Source organism: Miscanthus floridulus, chromosome 9, assembly GCF_019320115.1.
Source record: "Miscanthus floridulus cultivar M001 chromosome 9, ASM1932011v1, whole genome shotgun sequence".
Lineage (NCBI taxonomy): Eukaryota > Viridiplantae > Streptophyta > Magnoliopsida > Poales > Poaceae > Miscanthus > Miscanthus floridulus.
The window spans coordinates 132378586-132387706 of record NC_089588.1 but is presented as its reverse complement, the minus strand read 5'-3'; the positions used below and the strand labels follow the sequence as shown (position 1 = coordinate 132387706).

Sequence of the window (9121 nt, the reverse complement as noted above, 5' to 3'; positions counted from 1 at the left end):
TATAAGTACCAAAAAGATGCTCGCGGATCCGCTTACAAAAAGGCTTACCACCCAACGTGCTCAGAGAACATGTAGCTAGCATGGGTTTAAGGGAAAGCCTAAAATTCCTGGACAAAAGAAGGCCCAAAGTTAAGTATCTATTTCAGAACAGAGTGGTGTGTTGTAGCTGTTAAATCTATCAGCAATTGACCATGATGATGAAACATGCTCTATGCGCTAATCTATAATGGAATGAACAAAAGTAAATGATATGAAATTGAAAGATGGTAGTGAGATTAAGGGGGAGAATGTTAGTTGATCTCCACCAATAGGCCCAATGGCCTATTGGGCCCTTGGATCTGCGCCCTGATTGGGGGCGCCCAACCCTAATACGGTTGGTGGGACCCTGTTGCAAAGCACTATAAAGAGAGGTGGGAAGACATGGCTCGAACTATGAGGTTGACCGGAGCCGCCGTTACCACCAACAGAAAAACTAATCCGATCTAAAGAAGAGTGCTGCCAGCGACTAGAAGCCTCACCGACTCCACCGTCGCCTCTGCATCGCCACTAGACATCGTCTCCACCACGCTAGACTCCACCGCGTCGAGCTCCCTTGACATCGGCGTCCACATGGCTGCGGCGCAACTGCGCCAAGGTGAACTAGAGGAACCCTAAGTAAGATGCTTACCCCGATCTACGGTTTAGAGGCACTGTTATTCCTTATAGTGGTGACTTCGTGAATCTCAAGATCTGTCGGCTCAGTCCTTCGGAGGTGCTCATAGGGGTAGGGTTTGCATACGTGTGTTCATAGGGGTGAGTGTGTGTGCATGTTGTGGCTATCTACGTTATGCTATGTAATTCTAAAAAAAAGAACCAACAGGAGCCATGGGCCAAGGCACCTAGGTTTGACAGATTCAACACCGATCCAGTGAAGTATGGGCTCAATAGGGGACGTGTCTGCATCATTTAGGCACAGGAACCTCAGCAGCCATATGGGCATATCTACATCTCCTAGTTAGTACTAATTAAGTGTTACTAGATGTTCACGTATTTGGCTAAATATAAGATCCTAAAAAAGTTCAAGTTCTAACCACGCGTTGGAGGATGTTGTCGAGGAACTAGACGATGATCGCCATCCACGATGGGTAGGTCGAGCTGCGTGGCTTGTAGTTATCATTGTAGATGTCCTCAACACGGTGGAGAGACAGGAATCAATCTAGAGCCACTCAGAGTCGTCAAACATGGCAGCGGCAGCGACAGTCCATCAACATTGGTTGACGAGGCCGAATTTCTTGAAGGTGAGTTCAAAGGAGCGCCATTGCCAGAAGTTGCTGTCATCTACGGCAATGGTGATGGGAACGTGACTATGGATGTTGATCAGCACAATTGTGGAAGCTAGAGGTGGGAATAGATTGGGCACGATGAACGGATTGGTGTTCACCGATGAGGTGCAACCAGTTGGGCTTGCCATATATGGCTAGGAGCAGCGGAAGCAGATGGTGTGGATCTCAAGAAGATGAAACATGATACCATGCAAGAGAGGAGAATGCTCAAGTTTCTCATTGACAATGTGCAGGTACAAATACAAGTGCCGAAGCACAGCAGGCCTTGTGCCTCTAGGGTGTGTTTGGTACCCTTCCCAGCCCAACTAGGCCAGCTCCAGGCAGCCAGGCTGCATTTGCCCAGGCCAGATGCATGCAACAAGGGTTGTTTGGTTGCATGCATCTATGGAACTAGGCTGGGCTGAGACAGTGTTTGGTTGCATGCATGTGTTTGCAGATTTAAAAAGCCCATGCATGGATCATTGTTTGGTTGGCTACATACAACAAGTTGTAATCACCTCTTGCATGTAGTGGTAACATTACCACCCACTAGTTGACATCAGATATTACATCAATTTCCAAATGAAAAACCTACTAGCAAGGCAATAACTACTGCTATTACAAGTATAAATGAACTGTGGCACAAGCAAAAGTTGCCATTTCCATCATTTTCTAGTAGAGGTGCACTGACAGGTTGGAGGAGAGGTGGATTTTCAGGTTGCTCACCATAGAAAGCTAGCAAAGCTTCATTTCTTGTTTTGTATTTTTTGTAGCAGTTTCCCTTGAAACCATCTACTTGAGCATGTGCTTCGGCCCAGCTAGAGTAGACCCCAGGCTCCTTCCCAACATGAACAACATACCAAGCCATAGCTGTACATGTTCTCAGATCAATCAAAAAACATCACAGGCAATGGACATGTGCTCAGATTAATCAAAATAACATCACAGGCAATGGGCATGTGCTCAGATCAATCAAAAAACATCACAGGCAATGAACATGTGCTTAGATCAATCCAAAAACATCATAGGCAATGGACAAGTGCTCAGTTCAATCATAAAGCATCACAGGCAATGGACATGTGCTTAGATATAAGAAAACAAACATCACAGGCAATAAGGCAAGTGCTCAGAATGAAATTGTGTAAATCACAGGCACAGGCTGGTGCCCATATCAAGTTCAGAACCACAAGGTTCACATCATTGGCAATGGACTCATGGTCAGATTGCCACCACTAGGTTGATCTAGGTTGTAGGTGCAGGGTTATCTAAGACACTAACTATATGTTAGTGTTAGTAAGCTATGCAGGATCAGATCAACTGTACAAAAGAGAAGGTCAACCCACTACACATCCACCAGCTGTAGTTAGGTATGCACAAAAGAGGCCACCACTGCACAGGGACAGGCACTGCATCAGAAGACCACCATGATAATGCAGGCACTACACAAAAGGATCAACCCCAAGCTGTGAAGCCTTCACATGTAGTAGTGCTTGGCCAAGTAGGTCCATAGCCACAGCACACGGTAAGAGCAGCAGCACGAGCAAAAAGAATGCGTCTCTTCTTTTCCAAGTCCATCTAGAAAAAATGAATGGAATTTAAGGACAAATGCTCAGAATGACAATGTCATCATCATGGACTTGGACAAAAGCTCAGAAAAAGGATTCATCATATACTAGAACATGCTAAAAATAAGACTTTCATCATCACAGACTAGGGCAATAGCTCAGAAAAAAGGCATCATCATAGACTAAGGCAATAGCTCAGGACAAAAGGAATCATCACAGACTTGGACAATAGCTCAGACAAAATGACAACTTCATATACCTGCTCATAATCTCACAAAGTAGGACATGCATCCGAATCCAAGAACGCAGGACTCACTATCATACGGTACAGATTAGGGGGGAGGCGAGAGGGGGAGTAGATATACAAAATACCCACGTCAACAAGCAGCAGCACCAGCAAAAGCCCAACCCAGCAGGTGAGGGAGCTCAGATCTGCAAGCACACAAGCAAAGAAAAGAGGATTAGCATACACAAAATAGGATTTTTACTTTAAAAAACAAGAAAAAAAATGAGACCTAAGAACAAGGATCCATACCGCAATAACAGCCAAGAAATCAGATCTGGTGTGCCTGCAGCGAGATCAACAAACAATGGTGACCTAGGGTTTCAAATCACACAGAAAAAATGGAGAAAGAGAAAGGGAAAAACTCACTTGCTTCGAGAGGACGCAAATCCACGGCACCTGCAACAAATCGAGAGAGAGGGTAGGCATTAGGAGGCCACGAATCCATCAAGAACACCGAGGGGAGGAGGAAGAGGAGGTGGAGCTTACCGGCGGCGCAGACGGGGAGCGACAAGAAGAAGAAGAGAGGGAGGCGGCGGGAGGGAAGATATATAGGCGGTGAATGGCGGGAACGGGGGAGGTAACCCTAGGATCTTCGCGCCATCTCCCCGCGCACGGAATCGCCAGGCGCGCGAGCTCGCGGGAGCGCGGAGCGAGCCAGGCTGAAGAAAAACGGCCGATTTGGGCGTTCCTCGCGAGCCAGGCCAGGAGGGGGCTTTTGCACGAGCGGAGCCTGGCTCGGGAGGGTGGCCAGGGAACCAAACATGAGCAGGCTGCATCCCGGGAGCCTGGTTTGCCCTTATGCGGGCAACAAACACACCCCTAACTGACGACCTGAAAACAAGGGTCAATGAAGACTCGGAGTACATGATGTGGCCGACCTATACAACATATTAACTGAATCTAGCTGATCCTTATCTATCAATCGTGCGTGTAGGAATAGATCGCTGACAGCGAGCAGCAATCCAAGCATCCAAACACACGGCCTGCTGCTGCCGGCAGGGACGACATGGATGACGCTGGTGAGGCAAGGGCGCTGCGGCTGGTGGTTGTCACGAGGAAGTGGCTAGAGGACCCCGCCTGGGGCAGTATGACGGCGGCGGCGGCCCTACGGCCGGCGGCAGCCAGGCGCTCCTATCTAGTCCTAGGCTTACTCGTAATTGTCCATGATCGGTGGGTCTAATTAATTATCCCCTTATCTAGTCCTAGGCTAACCCGTACTACCACAACCAAGAGGAGCCGCGAACTAATCGTAGATCAGTTGGTTGGGTTCCTTATAGTAGAACCGATCCACCCAAAGTCCTCGACTTGGTATGGGTGCTCGCATTTCTCCGTATTTATTTCAGGATTTAACGGGGCTATGTTTTTAGTGGTAGGCCGTGAGGCCGAGATTCGTGCGGCACGCCCGTGAGCATGATCTGCCATCTCCCACACCGCTGGGACATGCCGTGGAATAGCGCGGCATGGGCGACGTCGCGCGCTGCTACTCTATCTGAGAAACAGAAAACGGAAAAACAGCTATATCTAATCTACGCTGTACACTAACCGGCACAAGCTTATGTGCTTACACATATCACTGAATATATCGCCTAAATATGTATGATTGATAAATTTATTGTTTTGGCACAATAGCATGGTTGTGCTGTCTCCGATGTCTTCAAACAGCATGGTTGTGCTGTCTCCAATCTCTTTGTACAGATCTGTAGTTTTTGTGGATGCTTATGCATGATGCACGAAGGCATGAAGAGGTGAACCAGGCAGTAGTATCGAGAAGTAGGCATTTTTGAGGTATTTATAACAACTCATTTGATTATAACAGGGTCAATGTTCAACCTAATTGTTATTTATTTATTTTTGTCGTCAGGCTTCTTAACCACCTTATTTGTGCATCTTTATATTGGAATTATGATTTGAGAAGACAGGAGCACCGATTCATCAACTTCGTTCTGCAGATCAGTACGTGTCGTGTATGTTTATGGCAGTGCATTTTAGATTGCCTCATATATTGTATTAGTTTGAATTTAAACAGCTTCGAAGGAGATGTTAGCTAAAGTGACCTACAAGGTGTGCTTGCAAGACAGTTTGACCATAATGGTGTTTCGATTACGTATGCCTATACTCAATCAAAACCATGATACACACAAGATATTTCTTTCATATATGAGAAGAACTGAGACGTATGAGAATGAAATTTCTTGTGTCATGAGTGTACTATATAGATTGCAGCTAACACATATATGAAAGAATGAAAAAACTGAGACGTATGAGAATGAACTTATCCACAGCCACAATCGAAACAAACGTTCAGAAAAAAACACACATGATAACAATCAAATAGTCCCTTAGCACTTACATCCACAATCATGAGCACTCCCCCCATGAGCCTGCTGGCTGACGATGCTTATCAAGATCAGCTGAATCACCAGAAACACGGTAGGAAGGAAGTAACGCCTTCCTAGCATTGTATTGTATGAGAACAGTGAGCTTCAATTCCTACTTGTGATGGGAGAACCTGGGGGGGGGGGGGGGGGGGGGGGGGGGGGGGGTATGGTCAATACCAGTCACGAGGGAACCGCTGCGTCCATGAAGCATGCATTTCAACCGTATATATATTTGACCATGAAGCTGAAATGACAGAACTGCCACACGTCCAAAGAGCGCACTTCTGTTGAATGGTCAAATTAATGAATGGCACGAGACAAATAAAATGTGGCTTGTAGTCATCATTGTAGATGTCCTCGACACGGTGGAGAGACAGGAATCAATCTGGAGCCACTCGGAGTCGTCAAACATGGCAGCGGCAGCGACAGTCCATCAACATTGGTTGACGAGGCCGAATTTCTTGAAGGTGAGTTCAAAGGAGCGCCACTGCCAGAAGTTGCTGTCATCTGCGGCAACGGTGATGGGAACGTGACTATGGATGTTGATCAGCACAATTGTGGAAGCTAGAGGTGGGAATAGATTGGGCATGACGAACGGATTGGTGTTCACCGATGAGGTGCAACCAGTTGGGCATGCCATGGCCAGGAGCAGCGGAAGCAGCAAGAAGATGAAACCTGATACCTGTAAGAGAGGAGAATGCTCAAGTTTCTCATTGACAGTGTGCAGGTACAAATACAAGTGCCGAAGCACAGCAGGCCTTGTGCCTCTAACTGACGACCTGAAAACTAGGATCAACTGAAGACTCGGAGTACACGATGTGGCCGACCTATACAACATATTAACTGAAGCTAGCTGATCCTTATCTATCAGTCGTGCGTGTAGGAATAGGTCGCTGACGGCGAGCTGCGATCCCAGCATCCAAACACACGGCCTGCTGCTGCCGGCAGGGACGACATGGGTGACGCTGGTGAGGCAAGGGAGCTGCGGCTGGTGGTCGTCACGAGGAAGTGGCTAGAGGACCCCGCCTGGGGCAGTATGACGGCGGCGGTGGCCCTACGGCCGGCGGCAGCCAGGCGCTCCTATCTAGTCCTAGGCTTACTCGTAATTGTCCATGATCGGTGGGTCTAATTAATTATCCCCTTATCTAGTCCTAGGCTAACCCGTACTACCACAACCAAGAGGAGCCGCGGACTGATCGTAGATCAGTTGACTGGGTTCCTTATAGTAGAACCTGTCCACCTGGGTAAGTCCTCGGCTCGGTATGGGTGCTCGTATTTTTCTGTATTTATTCCAGGATTTAACGGGGCTATGCTTTTAGTTGTAGGCGACGTCCCCGTCGACATCGAGGCGCCTGGTGACTTCGTGAATCTCAAGACCTACCGGCTCAGTGCTTCGGCGGTGCTCATAGGAGTAGGGTTTGCATACATATGTTCATAGGGGTAATTGTACGTGCGTGTTCTGGGCTGCTAAATATAAGATTCTAAATAAGTTCAAGTTCTAACATGCGTGGGTTAGTCAGTCATGGCTAGCGCACGCTCCTATCAATCATCGGCCATCCAGTGCACAGTCTAGTGGCCGGCATCGATTTATTTATCCAAATGCATCAGGATGGCACTACTGGACGGCCTTGTTGGGCCTGCACGAAAAAGGACCCCAAATCCATTGCACCGGATGTACAGACAAGTTATTTCCACGAAATGCTACACAAATCGTCACTAAAACCTTACGGTGCATGCATTAGCTGGTTCCGTACGTATGATCCACCATTCAAATACAAAATAAGTAGTGTAGCAGAACTTGTACACAGAGACTCGGATTATTTATGCTGAATCATCGTATTGTAGGAGAACTCGTGTATAAAAACTCAGATTATTTATTCTGAATATAGAGACCGGATCAATTTTGGCCCAGTTCGGTTGTTCGGAAACCGGCTGTTCCACGCCTGGAACCATTCCTCCATAGTACAAATTAGTGAAGGAAAGGGTTCAGCTGGGAGTCAATCTCAGATAACCGGACGAGGCCTCAGGGAGAACGTCCAATTTACGCGGCTCATCAGCAGCAACCAGGAACTTCATTTCATCATTTAACAAAGCGGAGGACGGTGGCACGCCGGAGGCCCATAAGTTACTGGGCTATGACATGGATTATCGTCAGTCCACGAGCCTGCACATGGATCCAAAAGCAAACCGTTAAATATCGGTTTGTTGATCTCGCCGTCGAAGATTAATTTGTTTCAGGATTTAACGGTGTTGCCTTCAATAATACAAAGATCTGACGGTTCAGTCTTTGTCCTTCGGAGACGTTTATAGAGATAGGGTGTGTGTCACGTGAGTGTATGGAAATGTATAAGCGTCTATGTTATACCGTGATTCACAAAAAAAAATAAGAAAAAGAAATGCTCCCTATCTGTTGGAACCGTCTAAGACGGAGTATATGGGACTTTATTTTGGAAGGTCCTAACAAAAGCTACGAGAGACACTATCTTACATTGCTCTAAACAAGAAACGTGAGAATTATATGAGAAAAATACCATTAAACATAAACCATACCATCTCAAATAATTTCTCTGAAAAATATGACCTATTTACCCTGCTTATTTGGGTAGGTAATCTGGTATCCTGCTAATTATTAGTTGGAGTGAAAGCTATGTATTAATCTAGTGAAAAAAATAATTTTCAATTTGTGTGAGTATGCGTACACAATATGAAAGAGTCCAAATATACAATATGATAATATGAGTCAAAAAGAAATAAGCCAATCAATTAAGATACTCCCTCAATTTCAAATTATAAAACGTTTTGACTTTTCTATATATACATTGTAAAAACAATATATCTGGGGAAAAGACAAAACGTCTTATAATTTGGAACGGAGCGATACCTCTGTTCAAAAGAACCAAGCAAACACAATTGTTCCAAAGAACTAATCCCTCGTGAAAATAGTCTCAGACTACTACAGCAATGATTTTTCTACAGGCGGATTCCATTGATTATATTCTTTTCTGTAACAAATGGGTTGTGCCATTTTATTAATCCACAGGCATGCCTTGACTTCGGTGGACGACCAAAATTTGACAGGCTGGGAAAACAAGCCAAGATGGCTTTCTAATAACTTTGTCAAATTAAAGCTATCCGTTGGAACCGTCTAAGATGGAGTATACAGGAGCTTATTTTAGAAGGTTGCCAACAAAAGCTACGAGAGACACACTATCTTAAATTGGTCTAAACAAGAAACGTGGCGATTAAGAGAAAAAAATACCATTAAACATAAACCATACTATCGCAAATAATTTCTCTTAAAAATATGACATCCACCCTGCTTATTTGGGTGGGATAATCTGGTATCCAGCTAATTATTAGTTGGAGTACGTGCAAACTATATATTAAAAAATATAGTGAAGAAATCAATTTTAAATTTCTGTGAGGGGTTAGTTGGAGTGAAAACTATACCAAAATCTGGTTTCGATTTTAAAAAGTACCAAGATGGCCTTCTAACTTTGTCAAATAGAACATAGAACTTCATCATTGTGTAGCTATCGGCAAGGTGATCCAAATGTATTTATAGAACCCAATTAGGAGAGCAACTATAAA

General features: G+C 45.4%; 1 long non-coding RNA gene across 1 annotated transcript; it reads right to left on the bottom strand.

Moving 5' to 3' along the window:
- Window positions 1-3197: 3197 nt before the first annotated feature.
- LOC136482975 (uncharacterized) lies at window positions 3198-3880 on the bottom strand. The gene is made up of 4 exons (XR_010765266.1): window positions 3639-3880; window positions 3519-3548; window positions 3402-3435; window positions 3198-3298 (listed from the first exon to the last, which is right to left on the bottom strand). It is a non-coding gene; the product is annotated as an uncharacterized lncRNA (long non-coding RNA).
- Window positions 3881-9121: the final 5241 nt, after the last annotated feature.